Raw genomic sequence first — 18,574 nt, forward strand, 5'->3', positions numbered from 1 at the left:
ATATATATATATATATATATATATACATATATATATACAACGGGCTTCTTTTAGTTTCCGTCTACCAGATCCACTCAGAAGGCTTTGGTCAGCCCAAGGCTATAGTAGAAGACACTTGCCCAAGGTGCCACGCAGTGGGACTGAACCCAGAACCATGTGGTTCAGAAGCAAGCTACTTACCACACAGCCACTCCTGCACCTAATATTTTACTTTAAAGTAAAACTTAGTTCTTGAGTCAGAGAAATTTACCTTTTGTAGATATTCTAAAGGTTTTAGTTGTGAGTTATTCATTGAGTAAAATGGTTAGGGTTGTAAATGGTATGTGTGGGGATTCTGCTTTGATTCTGCTGAAGAAAACTAGGTTGTTCTTAGAAGATGTCTTCAAATTCTTAGTCCATAAAAACAACATGTCTGGGACGAGGTGTTTAGACTGTGTGCAGAGGGCGTCCCATGAATGAAGGGTTGGTGGGATCTGTGTAGGAGTACATGTGGTTAGAAATATGAGAGAGAAAGTTTGTTGGTGCAGAGATGAAAGAATGTAAGAGGAACGGTTGAATTCTAGGATAAAAGACTGAGATGGAGAGTGTATCTCTGCAATGGAACCGTCTGATGAGAAACTTTCAATGCCAGAGACTGAGAGACGAGTAGGACTCCCTCTTAAACCAGAACAGTTGTACAATCTCATTAAGAGTTCCATTAGTGAAAACGAAGCCAAAGAATGAAGAACTAAGAAGAAATGTGTGAACTAGTGAGGGTGACAGAGTGATGCAGGGGTAAAGCAAAAAACGGATTGGGTTATGGAAGGTGGGGAAAACCTGAAAGAGCTGTGAAGGGAGTGGGAGCGAAAATGGGTTGAGTGGTATTGGCCCTATGAAATTTAGTATTAAGAAAACAGTACCGAAGGACCAGATAATAAATTGTGGCAAGAATAAAGCTCCTTTTTCTAGAGATTCTATGCTGAAAAAGTGTAAGGGGGGTTTGGTAGGAATGGGGGAGGGTGAAATACGACCAGTTATTTGTGGGTTTATCAAGTCACATGAATAGATATTAAGGGAAAGAAAAGAGCAGGGAGTGCATGAGGGGTATACTGCAGGGTTTGTTGTAGTTTAACCCTTAGTTAATCCTGATCATGGAGGTATATGATCAAAGACATTCCAGCTATGACCTTCTCGCCTTTTCTATCTGTATTTCTCTCACTCTACACACACATGCAGATAGATAGGCAGACAGACACACAGATAGACAGACGGATGGACAAATAGGATAGACAGACAGACAGACAGATAGATAGTGAGACAGCCGGACGGATGGGCAGGCAGACAGACAGATAGGTGTGTGTGTGTGTGTGTGTTCTATTCTTCTTTTGACTTTTTCAGTCATTGGGGCACCATGTTGAAGGGTTTACTGGATCAAATTGACAAACAGAAAGATGTGTGCATGTATGCACATACACACATACATGGACATATACACGTGTACATATAAATGTATGTGTGTGTACATATATGTGTGAATGCATTTATGCATATAAATATACATATATGTATATATATATTACTGAAACGAGTAAAATAATAAACGAATTATATGAAACAGCATTGTTGAAGGTGTCCTTTTCTTTTTAAAGACAGTCAGGAGTGATTTTGAGGGATATTTAGTTGCTATTTCTTGTAGGCTGATCACCCATGTAGATATCCCCCTCAACTGACTCAGAATACAGAAGAAGCTTCCCTCCTGGTGATTGTCCAGAGTAAAATAACAAACATGTTTTGTTAGTATTTAATAAACAGATCAGATAGACTTTTCAAAACAATGCACAACGGTAAGTGCGGAGAGAAGACGGTGCTTTTCGAGTATTTTGATATATAAAACCTTCCAGCAACCATTTTCTTATATTTTGGTTTCAACAACGGAAGGAAGTCTGCTGTTTTGGAATGATTTGAGGAATTTTAAAGTCTGTGTGTTATTTTAGAGGAAAGGAAATAGAAATAGTGGTGGTGGTGGTGGTGGTGGTGGTGTGGTTGGTGTTGTGGTTATTGCTGCTGTTGTTGTTGTGTTGTTGTTGCTGCTGCTGCTGATGATGATGATGATGATGATGACAGATATGTTGATGTAATCTTGTTCAAGGAGGTATTAGTAATATAATACTAAAAAGATAAGTGGTGGTGGTGATGATGATGATAATGATGATGATGATTATGATGTTGGTGGTAGTGGTGATGATGATCATGATGGTGGTAGTGGTGAAGGTGGTGGTGGTGATGATGATGATGATGAAAGTGATAATGGTAGTGGTGGTGGTGAGGATGATGATGATGATGATTACAAGTGATGGTAGTGGTGATGATGATGATGAAAGTGATAATGGTGGTAGAGGCAGTGGTGGTGGTAGTGGCGGTAGTGGTGGTGGTGGTGGTGATGATAATGATGATTGTTATGGTGATGATGATGATGGAGGTGGAGGTGGCAAGGAGGAGGATGATGATGTGAAGACCACAAGGAGGTGGAGATGGAGGAGGAGGACGACGACAATGATGATGACGATGACGCACAAGACATGCTTTTATGGCCGCACTGCCTCCATGCCATTGACATGCTTAATCATTTGTTCTGGCGGTCGGGAGAAGTCTCATTTCAAATCCATCAAAAACCTTCGACCCAACCAGCATTTTGATGGAGCGCAGAACAGTTGTGTAACAGAGAACATGATTAGACTAAACACCATATATTGCAGGACGATAACTAGCTGTTACCATGTGTGTGTGTGTGCGTGTGTGTGTGTGTGTATGTGTGTGTGTGCGTGTATCTGTGTGTGTGTATTTGTTATTCAGCTGTTGTCACTCGGCAATATTTTATCCCCAACAGATCCCCAACATCCATTCTGATAATCTTCCAAATGTGTCAAATATCCAATATGTCTTCCCATGTGACATAGGGACCACTGCAATGGTTGTGGCATTCTGTGATGTGTGCCTTCGGTATTATAGAGAGGGACTAAGGTGGTGGTGAGCTGGCAGAATCGTTAGCGCACCAGGCAAAATGCTTAGCGGTATTTCACCTGTCACTACGTTCTGAGTTCAAATTCCATCAAGGTCGACTTTGCCTTTCATCCTTTTGGGGGGTCGATTAAATAAGTACCAGTTACACACTGGGGTCGATGTAATCGACTTAATACCTATGTCTGTCCTTGTCTGTCCCCTCTGTGTTTAGCCCCTCGTGGGTAATAAAGAAATAGGTATTTCACCTGTCACTACATTCTGAGTTCAAATTCCATCAAGGTCGACTTTGCCTTTCATCCTTTTGGGGGGTTTGATTAAATAAGTACCAGTTATGCACTGGGGTTGATGTAATCGACTTAATCTCCTCCCCCACGCTGCCCTTGTGGCAAAAATTTGAAATCATTATAGATAGAGAGTTATCTCCCTTGCTGGATGCTGTTAACAGTGCTTGGCAGGAAGTGGTGGGGGTGGATATAAATGGCTGTCTCCTGGGCTGCAGGGGATGAGGAGTCTCCGCCGTGATGTCCCCCACGCTACAGCAGAACGGATGTTGATACGTAGCGTTCATAGTGGTGTCCCTTCCTCTACGGATGATATTACACAGATCACAGTCATATAGGGCATTACTCATTGATGTGAAGTCGTTCCTACCAGATAAAGGAGACAGATGTTATCATTCCCATTTACATAACACGCAGGACATCACTCATACATCCTGTTCCACTGAAAAATTACCAGCATTCGTCTAGAACCCTCATGCTAAATAGATATCACCATTTTCAAGATCCTCTCTTTGCAAAAACACATCCTCAATAATGTAGACCAGTGGTTCTCAACCATTTTTTTTATTCTTATCTAGGGGCCCTTTTGACTACTGCTTCATTCTCTGATCCACTCCAACCTCTGATCCACCAACTTACTATGTCCTCTCGCTGCATGTTTACTGATACTATAATGGCATCTTCCTTGCTGCTAACTGGTCTTGTGAAGGCACATGGCTTAGTGGTTAGGGTATTTGGATCACAATTGAAAGGTTGTGAGTTCAATTCCTGACAACATCTTGTCTTTTTGAGCAAGACACATTATTTTTCATTGGACCCAATTCACACAGCTGATAAAAAGGAGTTGTAACTGTAATTCACAAGGGGACAGCCTTGTCACAGTCAGTATCCCATGCTGAATCTCTCTAGGAATTACATCAAGGTACATGTACCCATGGAGTACTCAGCCACTTGCATGTTAATTTCCCAAGCAGGCTGTTCTGTTGATCAAATCAACCAGAACACCTGTCATTGTAAGCGAGAGAATGTCAGTAACTGGTCTTGCATCAGCCCCACTCAAGCACTTCTAACTCATTTGTCCCTCCCCATCTTGATACCCCTATTCTATCTACCCCTTCCAGACCCTCACAAAGCACTAACACCCAGTCCTTCCTCCACTGAATGTTAGTCCTCTGGAATTCCTTCCTTGTCCTTTGTTTTTTTGGCAATCATCAACTTCAAGGGAAATATAAGCCACCTCAATATCAAAGGGGCCTACAAAGGACATGGGTACAGCCCTTTTTTGTAGACAAAACTCCACAAAAAACAATTGAGGATCACTAGGAAGGAATGTAAAGTACTTACTCACTGCATAACTCCAAGTTTCTACCCAGAAAGCAAGACAGACAACCAAGCATTTTGTGGTACTTCAACCTGCTAGAAATAGCAGCTAAGTTTCCTACAAATTAAATTTTACTAATTTTAAAAGATGAAGGCTACTCAGTGCATTCCAACTACATTGTGTCCTCTCTGTGAAACATGAGGGATGATCATGGCTGGAATGCCTTTGATGATAAATCTGTTCAATATGAACTGATCTGGAACTAAACATTAACAACTTAATACAAGGCATAAAGCAAATAGAGAGAGAGGGTGAGAGACAGAGAGAGAGAGAGAGAGAGGGGAAGAGACAGAGACAGACAGAGAGAGGAGGAGACAGAGAGAGAACTGATATCAATGGAAGATGATAAGTGATTGATCTTTCTATTGATTACTGTTATGGAAGTGATAACCCTTTTTAATTTCGTTAATATATGATCTGCCTCATAAAAGTGTATGGCCTTGTGGGGGTGGCGGTAGTGAAGGTGCATGGCTCAGTGGTCAGGGCTATTTGGCTCACAATCGTTAAATCATGAGGTCAATTCTCGGTGGTGCATCCTGCCCTTGAGCAAGACACTTTATTTCTCGTTGGATCCAGTTCACTCACCTGGCAAAAAGTGATTTGTACCTGTAATTTCAAAGGGGCCAGCCTTGTCACATTCTGTGTCAGGCTGAATCTCCCTGAGAACTGCGTTAATCCTTTAGCATTCAGATTTTATTCTGTCAAAAGTAAGGCTTGTTTATATTATTTTGAATTAATCATGGATTATCTCAAAGCTTTCAGATTTTGATGAGGCAACTTAGATTTTTACTATGATATTCTTTTACTTGTTTCAGTCAATTGACTGTGGCCATGCTTGAGCACCACCTTTAGTCAAACAAATCAACCCCAGGACTTATTCTTTGTAAGCCTAGTACTTATTCTATCAGTCTCTTTGGCCAAAACGCTAAGTGATGGGGACATAAACACACCAACATCGGTTATCAAGTGATAGTGGGGAAAGACACACAAATACATAGACGCCAGTGCCTCCTAACATACTCCCATGCCAGTAGCACATAAAAAGCACCATCCGAATGTGGTCAATGCCTGTGCCCCATGACCGGCTTCCTGTGCCAGTGGCATGTAAAAAGCACCCACTACACTCTTGGAGTGGTTGGCATCAGGATGGGCATTCGGCTGTAGAAACCTTGCCAGATCAGATTGGAGTGTGGTGCAGCCTTCAGCATTTGGAAAAAGATAAAGATGGCGTTTGAATGTTTACACTACATGTTTACACTAAATACTATGCTGACCTTTATGCCAGGAAATATGGTAAAACATGCAAAATAAGGGGACATGGAATTTATAGCTAAAAATAGCAGGTCACTTTATATACCAAGATGATTTTGGAAAGCCAAAAATTCCATGGGAAATGCTACAGGATTTGGGAAGATAGAGATGATCTTTGAATATTTAACTCTTTAGCATTTAAACCAGCCAAATCCGGCCAAAATATTCTCCATTTTATGCAAAAAGTGGTCAGATTGGGCCTCTCACACCAACCCTATACTGTCATTCTAAAAATTAACAGTTACGTCATCAAAATCTGAAAGCTACAAGAATAATGCATTATTAATTAAAAACATGTAAATAAATAAACATTACTTTCGACAGAATAAGGAGAACGCTAAAGAGTTAGGGGCAGGAGTGGCTGTGTGGTAAGTAGCTTGCTAACCAACCACATGGTTCTGGGTTCAGTCCCACTGCGTGGCATCTTGAACAAGCGTCTTCTGCTATAGCCCCGGGCCAACCAATGCCTTGTGAGTGGATTTGGTAGACGGAAACTGAAAGAAGCCTGTTGTATATATGTATATATATATATGTATGTATGTGTCTGTGTGTCTGTGTTTGTCCCCCTAGCATTGCTTGACAACAGATGCTGGTGTGTTTACGTCCCCGTCACTTAGCGGTTCGGCAAAAGAGAACGATAGAATAAGTACTGGGCTTACAAAGAATAAGTCCCGGGGTCGAGTTGTTTGACTAAAGGCGGTGCTCCAGCATGGCCGCAGTCAAATGACTGAAACAAGTAAAAGAGAGTAAAAGAGAAAGAGTTAAGCTACATATTTTCACAATATATGATAACACTGATTTGGATGCTGGGAAATACAGTAAAACAAACAAACTTAGATGGCATTTTTATCACCAAAACAATCAGGTCAACTTCTACACCAAGACAACTTTAGAAGATGAAAAAATTCCATGTGAAATGCACCAGAATTTGGAAAGACATGGATAAGGTTTGAATGTTTACACTACATGTTTTCTCTATATATATGTTTCTTTACTACCCACAAGGGGCTAAACACAGAGGGGACAAACAAGGACAGACAAAGGGATTAAGTCGATTACATCGAGCCCAGTGCGAAAATGGTACTTTATTTATCGACCCCGAAAGGATGGAAGGCAAAGTCAACCTCGGCGGAATTTGAACTCAGAACGTAACGACAGACGAAATACCGCAAAGCATTTCGCCCGGCGTGCTAACGATTCCGCCAGCTCATATAACATGGATATGTATGCCAGGGAATACAGTATGGAACTAAGTGCTGGTACAGCTGTCTCTCTCTCCCTTCCAATATCACACCCCCAATGTTCCACTGTGCGAAGGGATGGGCATCAACGGCTACTTGTGACTGCATCAGCACCGAAAACAATTGGAAACTAGGTCAAACTCACTTGTGAGCGCACAGCTAGAGTTATCTTCTAATTTGGAGTGAGACTCCAGAAGCCTTGAAACATTGCTGAATCTCTCTCTCTCTCTCCTCTCCATCACTTCAGAATTGGTTTAATATTCTCTCTCTCTCTCCTCTCCATCACTCTCTCTCTCTCTAACTGTAGCAATATTTATCATTGCCGTTTCTCTACAGTAATTAACATTTATTCCATTCAGGTGTAACTTGGCTCACAGTTGAGGACACTGGCAAAAACATCAGCCAACCTTTCTGAATTATTGAAACAGTAGTGGAGTGTGAGGGGAAGCGAGAGTGAAAGCCTGGGTGGTTCTTAGAATGCTAAGTACACAGGGTTCACACAGTGGAATGAATTTTCCGCTTGGTCGGAGAGAGAGAGGGAGAGAAAGAGAGAGAGAGAGAGGAGATGCTTACTGGTGGCTTTGGATAAATAGATTAGGTGTGACTGTGGAGGTGGTGGTGGTGGTGATGATTATGATAGTGAATAGGAAAGGAGAAAGGGAGGGGGTAATAGGTGTTAGTGGGGTGGGGTGGGGGTGGGGTGAGGAAATGGTCAATGTGAGGAGAAAATTGAAAAACAGAAAAATCAGCAGATTTGACAAAAAAAGGGGGAAGGAATGACACAAAGACAGGAAAATATCATACACATGAAGAGATAAATATAGACTTACACACTCACTCATACACACACACACACAGATGTGCGTGAGTGTTTGTACACACACACACACACACACACACACACATATCAATATAGAAACAGTTACACACACACACACACACATAACCTCAATAGAGTTTCCAATTTTTTTGCTGATTATTATTATTATTACAGAGATGTACTTGCATAGCAAGTGACTTGATCTGAGTTCGTGTGCTGAAACAAAAGCAATTGCAGTATGGAAGGTGTTTATAAGCCATTTAAAAACACACAAAAAAACATTAGATTCACTTCAACATTTAAATCTAATTTGTTAAAATATTTTTGTGGCTTTGAAACCACAACCTGTTCACTGACAAAATTCCATGCTGCATCTAAAGAAGTAACACTTAGTTCATGATATATATGCATGCATGCATGCATGTATGTATGTATGCATGCATGCATTGGCTGTGTGATAAGTAGCTTGCTAACCAACCACATGGTTCTGGGTTCAGTCCCACTGCGTGGCATCTTGGGCAAGTGTCTTCTGCTATAGCCCCGGGCCGACCAATGCCTTGTGAGTGGATTTGGTAGAGGGAAACTGAAAGAAGCCTGTCGTATATATGTATATATATGTATGTGTGTGTGTTTGTGTGTCTGTGTTTGTCTCCCTAGCATTGCTTGACAACCGATGCTGGTGTGTTTACGTCCCCGTCACTTAGCGGTTCGGCAAAAAGGGACCGATAGAATAAGTACTAGGCTTACAAAGAATAAACCCAGGGTCGATTTGCGCGACTAAAGGCGGTGCTCCAGCATGGCCGCAGTCAAATGACTGAAACAAGTAAAAGAGTAAAGAGTAAAGAGTATGTATGTATGTATGTATGCATGCATGGATGTATGTATGTATGTATGTATGTATCGATGGATGGATGGATGGATTGATGTATGGATGGATGTATGGATGGATGCATGCATGCATGTATGTGCATAAACATATGTGTACATGTGTATGCATGGGTGCATGCTTATACACATGTATGTACATATGTATGCAGATGATTGTGATCTTGTAGCGCACACAGAGATCGATATGCAACACATTTTGAATGCATTCTCTGATGCTTGCACTGCCTTAGGATTGACAGTCAGTCTCAAGAAAACTGTTGTCACGCATCAACCTGCCCCTGGTAAGCAGCATAGTGTACCAAATATCTATGTGTATGGTAAACAACTTGGTGTAGTCAATCAGTTTGTCTACCTGGGAAGCACTATTAATAGATATAGCAATTTGGATGATGAAATTCCATATAGAATTAGGAAAGCAAGTGTTGCTTTCGGAAGGCTAGAAAGGTACCTCTGGAGTCAGCGAGACATATGTAAGAAAACAAAGATAAAGGTGTACAAGGCTTGTGTACTCCCTTCTCTTCTCTATGCCTGCGAGACCTGGGTCACATATCGATACCACTTTAAACAACTGGAACGTTTCCATCAGATGTGTCTCAGACGGATCTATGGCATCAGTGATCTTGAGATATTGGAAAGCTCTCGGTGTGAAAGAAAAGAAGCTCTTGTGCTGAATCAAAGGCTCAGATGGAGTGGTATAAAGACGAGGTATAAAGACATGCTGAAGGTTTCCTTGAGAGATGCTAGCTTCTCTCCTGACACATGGGAGGGCATAGCTATTGATTGTAGCAGGTAAAGAAGGATTGTGCATGAGGGGACAGCTACTTTTGAGAAATCTCGAGTTGTGCATGAAAAAGTAAGGAGGAAGGATGTCAGGAAGACCCTGCCTCAGTAAAGCTGGACTCAAAAGTCATCTTTGTAGTCATAATAATAATAATAATAATAATCCTTTCTACTAAAGGCACAAGGCCTGAAATTTGTGGGGAGGGGACTTATCAATTATATTGACCCCCACTACATAACATACAAACATACATATTTGCATATAGGCATGCACACATTTAAATGCTAAGAGAATCTAACAGTTTTTGTGTGTTTTTAAATGGCTTACAAACACCTTCCATGCTGCAACTGTTGTTGTTGTTATTGTTATTATTATTATTATCATTATCATTATCATTATTATTAGGGCAGCGAGCTGGCAGAATTGTTAGCATGCCAGGTGAAATGCTTAGCAGGATTTCATCTGCTGCTACATTCTGAGTTCAAATTCTGGCAAGGTTGACTTTACCTGTAATCCTTTTAGGGTCGATAAAATAAGTACCAGTGATACACTGTGGCCGAAGTAATTGACTAATCCCTTATGCCAAATTTCAGGCCTTGTGCCTACAGTAGAAAGGATCATCATCATCATCATCACCACCACCACCGCCACCACTGCCACCGCCACCACCACCACCACCATCTTCATCATCATCATTATTATTAAAGTAGTAAGCTGGCAGAATTGTTAGCACACTGAGTGAAATGCTAACTGGTATTTCGTCTACTGCTACGTTCTGAGTTCAAATTCTGCTGAGGTCGAGTTTGCCTTTCATCCTTTTGGAAGGGTCAATGAAATAAGTACCAGTTATGTACTCGGGTCGATATAACCAACTAGTCCCCTCCCCATAAATTTCAAGCCTTGTGCCTTTAGTTGAAAGGATTATTATTATTATTAGTAGTAGTAGTAGTAGTAGTAGTAGTAGTAGTAGTTGTAGTAGTAGTGGTGGTGGTGGTGTGGTGGTGGTGATGGTGGTGGTGGTAGTAGTAGTAGTAGTTGCTGCAGCAGCAGCAGTACTACTACTACTACTACTACTGTGGAAAACTAGTAAGCGGCATTTTGTCTGACTTTATGTTCTCAGTTTCGACTTTGCCATTCATCCTTTTGGGGGGTTGATAAATTAAGCACCAGTGAAACACTGGGGTTGGTGTAATCAACTTAACTCCTTTCCCAAAATTTCAGCCCTTGTGCCTTTATAGGAAGGATTACTATTATCATTACTGTTATCATTACTATTATTTAATCTGTATGTTTGTTTATGATTTTAATCTGTATGTTTGTTATAATCACTTGCCAAGACACACCCAGCATCCTAGGGTGAGTATTATTATTATTATTATTATTATAATTATTATAATTATTATTATATACTTTTAATCTGTAAGTTTGTTACAGTCACTTGCCAAGACACACCCAGCATCCTAGGGCGATTATTATTATTATTATTATTATTACTACCAGTCCAACACCTTTCAGGTGTTGAAATCCAGACCGCCATCCCAACCGTTACAACTTTGTAAATCCTCGTATCTCTTTCATCAGAATTTCCTTTTATCTCTGCGTTTATCTTTGATTTTCCTAAACACAAGGTTATCGGATTACACCTGAAAGATACAGTGGAAGCCCCTCAATGGATGTTTGAGGGAATTCGTGTACAGGGAAGTGAGCTGTGAATAAGATGAGTAGCAAAATAAGTGATAAGCCCTGACCAGGTAACAAGTGCTGAAGACAACAGGTTACTTTTAACGAGGCTCCAATGAACAGATGACAGGGGTCATTGGGAATATATCTGGAAGCCATCTACTCGCAATACCAGAGGGCGCACACTCTCCTACCCTGATGTAATCTCCAGGGATACAGGCATCCAGCAACAGGACCTCCGTAATGCTATGATGGACCGTGAAGTCTGGCGTAACATAGTAAATTCCATTGTCTCGACCACGGTCGAACAATGATGAATGATGATGATGATGGGAATATATTAACTTGGGAACCAATCCAAACCATGCCTTCAAAATAAAACAGATGCTAATTTAACCGTTTCACATCCAGATTATTCTCTCAAATCTAATACATATTTATTCATATGCTTTAGAGTTCGTCTTGGATTATCTCATAATCTCACAGCTTTGAGATTTCAATGATGTAACTGTTTCATTCTTTTATCCTTTTGCTTGTTTCAGTCATTTGACTGCGGCCATGCTGGAGCACTGCCTTGAAGGGTTGTACTCAAATAAATTGGCCCCCCCAAGACTTATTGTTTGTAAGCCTAGTACTTATTCCATCAGTCTCTTTTGCCGAACTGCTATGTTATGGGGATGTAAATACACCAACACCAGTTGTCAAGTGGAGAGGTGGGAGGACAAACACAGACATAAAGACACACACACACACACACATATATATATATACACACACATTTATGTATATACACATATACATGCATATATATGTATGCATATATATATATATATATATATATATAGGTGAAGGCAGGGTTGTGTGGTAAGAAGCTAGCTTTCCAAGCACATGGTTCTGGGTTCAGTCCCACTGCGTGGCACCTTGGGCAAGTATCTTCTACTATAGCCTCAGGCCGACCAAAGCTTTGCGAGTGGATTTGGTAGATGGAAACTGAAAGAAGCCCCTTGTATATATATATATATGGTAAATGAAAGATGGAATATACAAGAAAGATGTGATATTCGAGAATTTATTATTAATCACGACAATTGTTGTGACTAAAGGTGGTGCTCCAGCATGGCCACAGTCAAATGACTGGAACAAATAAAAGAATAAAAAGAATACGATGAGCTTCTTTCAGTTTCTATCAACTAAGTCGAGGGAATGATAGAAGACACTTGCTTACAGTGCCATTCAGTAGGACTGAACCTGGAACCATGTGCTTAGGAAGCAAGCTTCCTTACCACAGAACCATGACATTGTAGGATAGGTGTGAGGGGCTGGATCTGGCCAGTTTGAACAAAAAGGAGGCAGAATACTTGGGTCAGATACAACCTGCTTAAATGCTAAAGGGTTAAAAAAATTCAACAACAATCTTGAATTAGTCTAGAAGAAAGTCCCCACAAGGTTGTTTGGCCAGCTAGAAATAACAGCTAAATTTTCTTCGGATCACATTTCTGCTGTTTTAAAACAAGGACACAGCACAATGTAATCCAAGAACACAATGCATTGCCTAGTCCAGGAATCGAAACCACAATCTTACAGTTATGAGTCGAACAGCCTGACCTCTAAGCCATGCACCTCCACAACTTGCAAAAATGACAGACGGTGTTCTCAATATAAAGTAGGATTTCACAAGGAATATAGTTAAACCACAGGCAAGCCCCTACAGGGTGAGAGGACCATCAATTAGCGCAACAGGGAAATAAATTCTTTTCAGTGCTTGGAAGTCTCCATACACTAGCATAGCCAGAATGTGTGCTGCCCGGTGTTAAGTTATGGGGACATAAACAAACTAACACTGGTTGCCAAGTTGTTGACACAAAGCATACACATACATACAACACACATGCATAACAAACACACACACACACACACAAAAGACATGTTGGGCTTCGACACATTTCCTCTCTACCAAACTCACTCACAAGGAATTATAAGGTTGTCCCAAAAGTTCGTAGAAAGTCTTGGAAAATAATGGTATTTATTTTGAGGAATAATTTTTGTTGTTTTTGTTAGTACTTGGCGAGTAAAAATTCAATTTTCGCAAGTGTTTACGAACTTTTGGGACAACCTAATAGTTGGCCCAGAGCAATAGTAAAATAAAAGACACTTGGCAGTGAGTGGAATTGAACCTAAAACCATGTGGTTGGGAAGTGAACTCATTAACTGCATTGCCACGCCTGCACTTATAAATAAGCGATTGATCTAGAATGCAACTAAGTGTATCAGGTGAAAGCAGCAGCAGCAGAAATGAGAACAAAGAATTAGAACTAGGACAAACCCAGAACAAAAGATGAACCCATTGTGTCAAAGAGGGGTGGAGGGGTATTTTCCATTGTAACCGAGTGGACAAACACAACAGTAAAACTGCGCAAACAATAGCCGAAGATGAAAAACTGATGACCAACCATGTCCGTGTAAAAGGGCTGCCAGCTGCGAGCGTTAGAACAGGATCAAATATTAGCCAACATGTCGTGGGGTATCCAAAGACAACATGGTGTGAAAAATGTTGCAAGCAGTTGCTGTTAATTCCAGCTGTTGAGCCAATGTACTCTGTAGCTTGGGAGTCTGTTTACACATGCACGCACACATGCACACATGCACACACACACACACCACACACACGGGCGCGCGCGCATTGGGGTGGGGGGTGAAGGTGTAAAGGTGAGGCGGGGGTGAGTTGGGTAGCACAGATGTAGAGATGTCTGTTTTAGAAATGATACATGAAGTTTACAGAGAAACCTACAGGGAGGAATATGAGAGCAGGAGAAGGTGAGTGAAGACTCACAGTTCCTAATTTGGCCAGGTAGGGGTAAAAGGTTTGGAGAGAGAGAGAGAGAGAGAGAGAGAGAGAGAGAGAGACGTCTGATAATGGGCTGAAAGCTACAGGAAATGACAGACTTTTTAACTGATAATACAAGTATTACAGTACAAATAAACATTTACATTTTCTAATGTACACACACACACATATACATAGACACACACACATATACAATGTGCACACACACAATGGGTACATACATGCACACACACATGTGCACATACACATGCAGGTACATGCATGAACACAAACACATACACATGCATGCAAACACCACACATGCCCACATGCACACACGGACATGCAGACATATGTATACACACACACACACACACAGAGGCATGCACACACACACACACACACAGAGGCATGCACACACACACACACATACACAGAGGCATGCACACACACACACATACACACACACAGAGGCATGCACACACACACACACACATACACAGAGGCATGCACACACACACACACACACACACACACAGAGGCATGCACACACACACACACACACCACAGAGGCATGCACACACACACACACACACAGAGAGAGGCATGCACACACACACACACACACACACAGAGGCATGCACACACACCACACACACACACACACAGAGGCATGCACACACACACACATACATATAGTAGTGTATCCAAACAAACAAAAATTAATATTTAATTCCTCGATAATTGTGGTAAAAAAAACTCATTATCGTAATTAGTAATTTTATCTGAAATAATGGTGATTTAAATTTCAAAAATATCTCCTGCTTATTTTCGTAGGGCCTGGGCAAGTAAGGGTTCATATGAACTCTTCACTCACTGTTATGGGAAAAGGATTCACAACAACAGCTCAGATAATGTGTATTAAATGTAGGGCAAGGATCAACGGTGACACGTTAGCGCGCCGGGCGAAATGCTTAGCGGTATTTCGTCTGTCGTTACGTTCTGAGTTCAAATTCCACCAGGGTCGACTTTGCCTTTCATCCTCTCGGGGTCGATAAATAAAGTACCAGTTACGCGCTGGGGTCGATGTAATCGACTTAATACCTATGTCTGTCCTTGTTTGTCCCCTCTGTGTTTAGCCCCTTGTGGGTAATAAAGAAATAGGTATTTCGTCTGTCGTTACGTTCTGAGTTCAAATTCCGCCGGGGTCGACTTTGCCTTTCATCCTTTCGGGGTCGATAAATTAAGTACCAGTTACGCAGTGGGGTTGATGTAATCGACTTAATACCTATGACTGTCCTTGTTTGTCCCCTCTGTGTTTAGCCCCTTGTGGGTAATAAAGAAATAGGTATATCTGTCGTCTGTCGTTACGTTCTGAGTTCAAATTCCGCCGGGGTCGACTTTGCCTTTCATCCTTTCGGGGTCGATAAATTAAGTACCAGTTACGCAGTGGGGTTGATGTAATCGACTTAATACCTATGACTGTCCTTGTTTGTCCCCTCTGTGTTTAGCCCCTTGTGGGTAATAAAGAAATAGGTATTTCGTCTGTCGTTACGTTCTGAGTTCAAATTCCGCCGGGGTCGACTTTGCTTTATCCTTTCGGGGTCGATAAATTAAGTACCAGTTACGCAGTGGGGTTGATGTAATCGACTAATACCTATGACTGTCTTGTTTGTCCCCTCTGTGTTTAGCCCCTGTGGGTAATAAAGAAATAGGTATTTCGTCTGTCGTTACGTTCTTAGTTCAAATTCCACCGGGGTCGACTTTGCCTTTCATCCTCTCGGGGTCGATAAATAAAGTACCAGTTACGCGCTGGGGTCGATGTAATCGACTTAATACCTATGTCTGTCCTTGTTTGTCCCCTCTGTGTTTAGCCCCTTGTGGGTAATAAAGAAATAGGTGACATTAAAAGGAGATTTAGGGAATAACAAAGACTTCTCCCCTTTCTTCTAATCCTTTAGGGTGTCACAAGTTCAAAGCTGAACGTTCACAGCAGTTCTCGTTGCTGAACATATGGCTGTTGATGAAGAATCTGTTGGAGAATTGCAGAAGCCATAAACTGGCACTCGGTTGGCTGTGACAATGAAGGTGCCAGCTGATCCAATCAAGTGAACAGCTTGCTCCTGAGACTAACATGCAAGCAGCTGAGCGCTCCACAGACATGTGCACTCTTAGCATCATTGTCAGGGAGATTCAGCCAACAGGGAACGTGACATGGCTGGCCCTCTTTGAATTACATTTTTGCCAGCTGAGTAGACTGGAGCAATAAAGTAAAACAAAGTGTCTTGCTCAAGGACACAAGGCACTGCCAGGAATCGAACTCACAACCTTACAATCATGAGCCAAATACCCAGGTACTCCAAGGGTTATGACAACCCTTTGATCGGCTCAAAGGAACAGCCTGCATATGAATTTAATGTACAAGTGGCTGAGTACTCCACAGACACACATACCCTTAATGTAGTTCTCAAGGAGAGTCAGCATGATATAAAATGTAACAAGGCTGGCCCCTTTGGAATTACAGGTACAATTCATTTTTGCCAGCTGAGTGGACTGGAGCAATAAAGTGAAATAAAGTGTCTTGCTCAAGGACACAATGCACTGCCAGGAATTGAACTCACTACGTTATGATTGTGAGCAGAATATTCTGGAACTTTATCAGTTACAACAACCAGGGTTCCAGCTGATCTATTCAACAGAACATCCTGCTTGTGAAATTAACAGGCAAGTGGCTGAGTACCCCACAGACATGCATACCCTTGATGTAGTTCTCAGGAAGATTCAGCATGATACAGAATGTGACAAGGCAGGCCCCTTTTGAATTACTGGTACAATGCATTTCTGCTAGCTGAGGGGACTGGAGCAATGTGGAATAATGTGTCTTGCTCAAGGACACAATGCAATGCCAGGAATTGAACTGACGACCTTACAATCGTGAGCCAATTACCCTAACCACTAGGCCACACATCACAAAAACTTGCAAGAACTGACTTTTGTCCTAGCGCATAACTGGTATTTATTTTACAAACCCTGAAAGGATGAAGGGCAAAGTCAATCTCAGCAGAATTTGAATTCAGAATGTAAGGATGGACAAAATGCTTCACAGCATTTTGTCGTGCACCTGAGCACTGTATACAACAAACATTATCTTTATATATAAAAGTGAGGTTGTGTGCTGTCTGTCTCCTACAATTTAGATTCCTAACTACTCCCACATTTTGCGGTGCAGTTTAACCAAAACCGGGTATCTTATAGTTGTGATTCATATCGAGCCCTTCTGGGTATTAGCGCACGTCTACCATGAGTCTACGATTTTAAAAATAATTTACCATCAATTTTTCCCATTTTTAACGCATTTTTGGCATATATAAGGGAAATAAGGGAAGTAACTCTCTAAAAATTTATTATTAAATCTCAGAACGTAAAAAGCTACAGTAACACCCCTCCCCCACTTTGTGGTTAGCCATATTGAGATGGCTATTATACTTTACATCTCTAAAAATGCTTATATAGTTATTTCCCTTACAAACCCGAGCAACGCCGGGCGATACTGCTAGTTATTAATATTATTAAATTCCACGGAGGTCAACTTTGCCTTTCATCTTTTTGGGGTCGTTAAAATAAGTACCTGCTAAGCAAGCACTTGGGTCAACTTAATCGATTAGCTTGAAGGTGGTGAGCTGGCAGAATCGTTAGCACGCCAGGCAAAATGTTTAGCAACATCCAATCTGTTTAGACCAGGGGTTCTGACCACGTTTTATCTATGGACCCCTTTGATTACTATTTTATTCTGGTGGACCCCTTTTGCCGTTCGATGTTTACCAGAAACTACTTTAAAAATTCCTATTTCGGTTTCAGCACGTCCCAACTTGTGTAAGTTGAATTATGCAAAATGTTAGAGAAAGAAACCTCGTTGTTTCTTGCAATGCACACCAATAGAAACATCTAAAGCAAAGTTTCTTCAGGAGCCCTTAAAATACTACTGGGGATCCCAAATTTATCATTTTGTTACATGGACCCTCAGGGGTCATTTGAACTCCATTTTCGAATCATTGGTCTAGACATTCTGAGTTCAAATGTCATCAGGGTCGACTTTGCTTTCCATCTTTTTGGGGGTCAATAAATTAAGTACCAGTGAAACACTGGGGTCGATGTAATCGAGTAGCCCCCTCCCCTAAAATTTCAGGCTTTGTACCTTTAGTAGAAAGGATTATCATTATTGTTGTTGTTGTATGTTTTTGCAAGCATTCAAGGGTGAAATAGTTTACTTGTTGAAGAGGTTATTTTTGCAGCTGGATTCACTTCCGAATTCTAACCATTCAACCATGAAGAAGCAGAGAAGCGAACCTTTTCTCTTATTTCTTTCT

The sequence above is a fragment of the Octopus sinensis genome, linkage group LG26 (genome assembly GCF_006345805.1).
Source record: "Octopus sinensis linkage group LG26, ASM634580v1, whole genome shotgun sequence".
Lineage (NCBI taxonomy): Eukaryota > Metazoa > Mollusca > Cephalopoda > Octopoda > Octopodidae > Octopus > Octopus sinensis.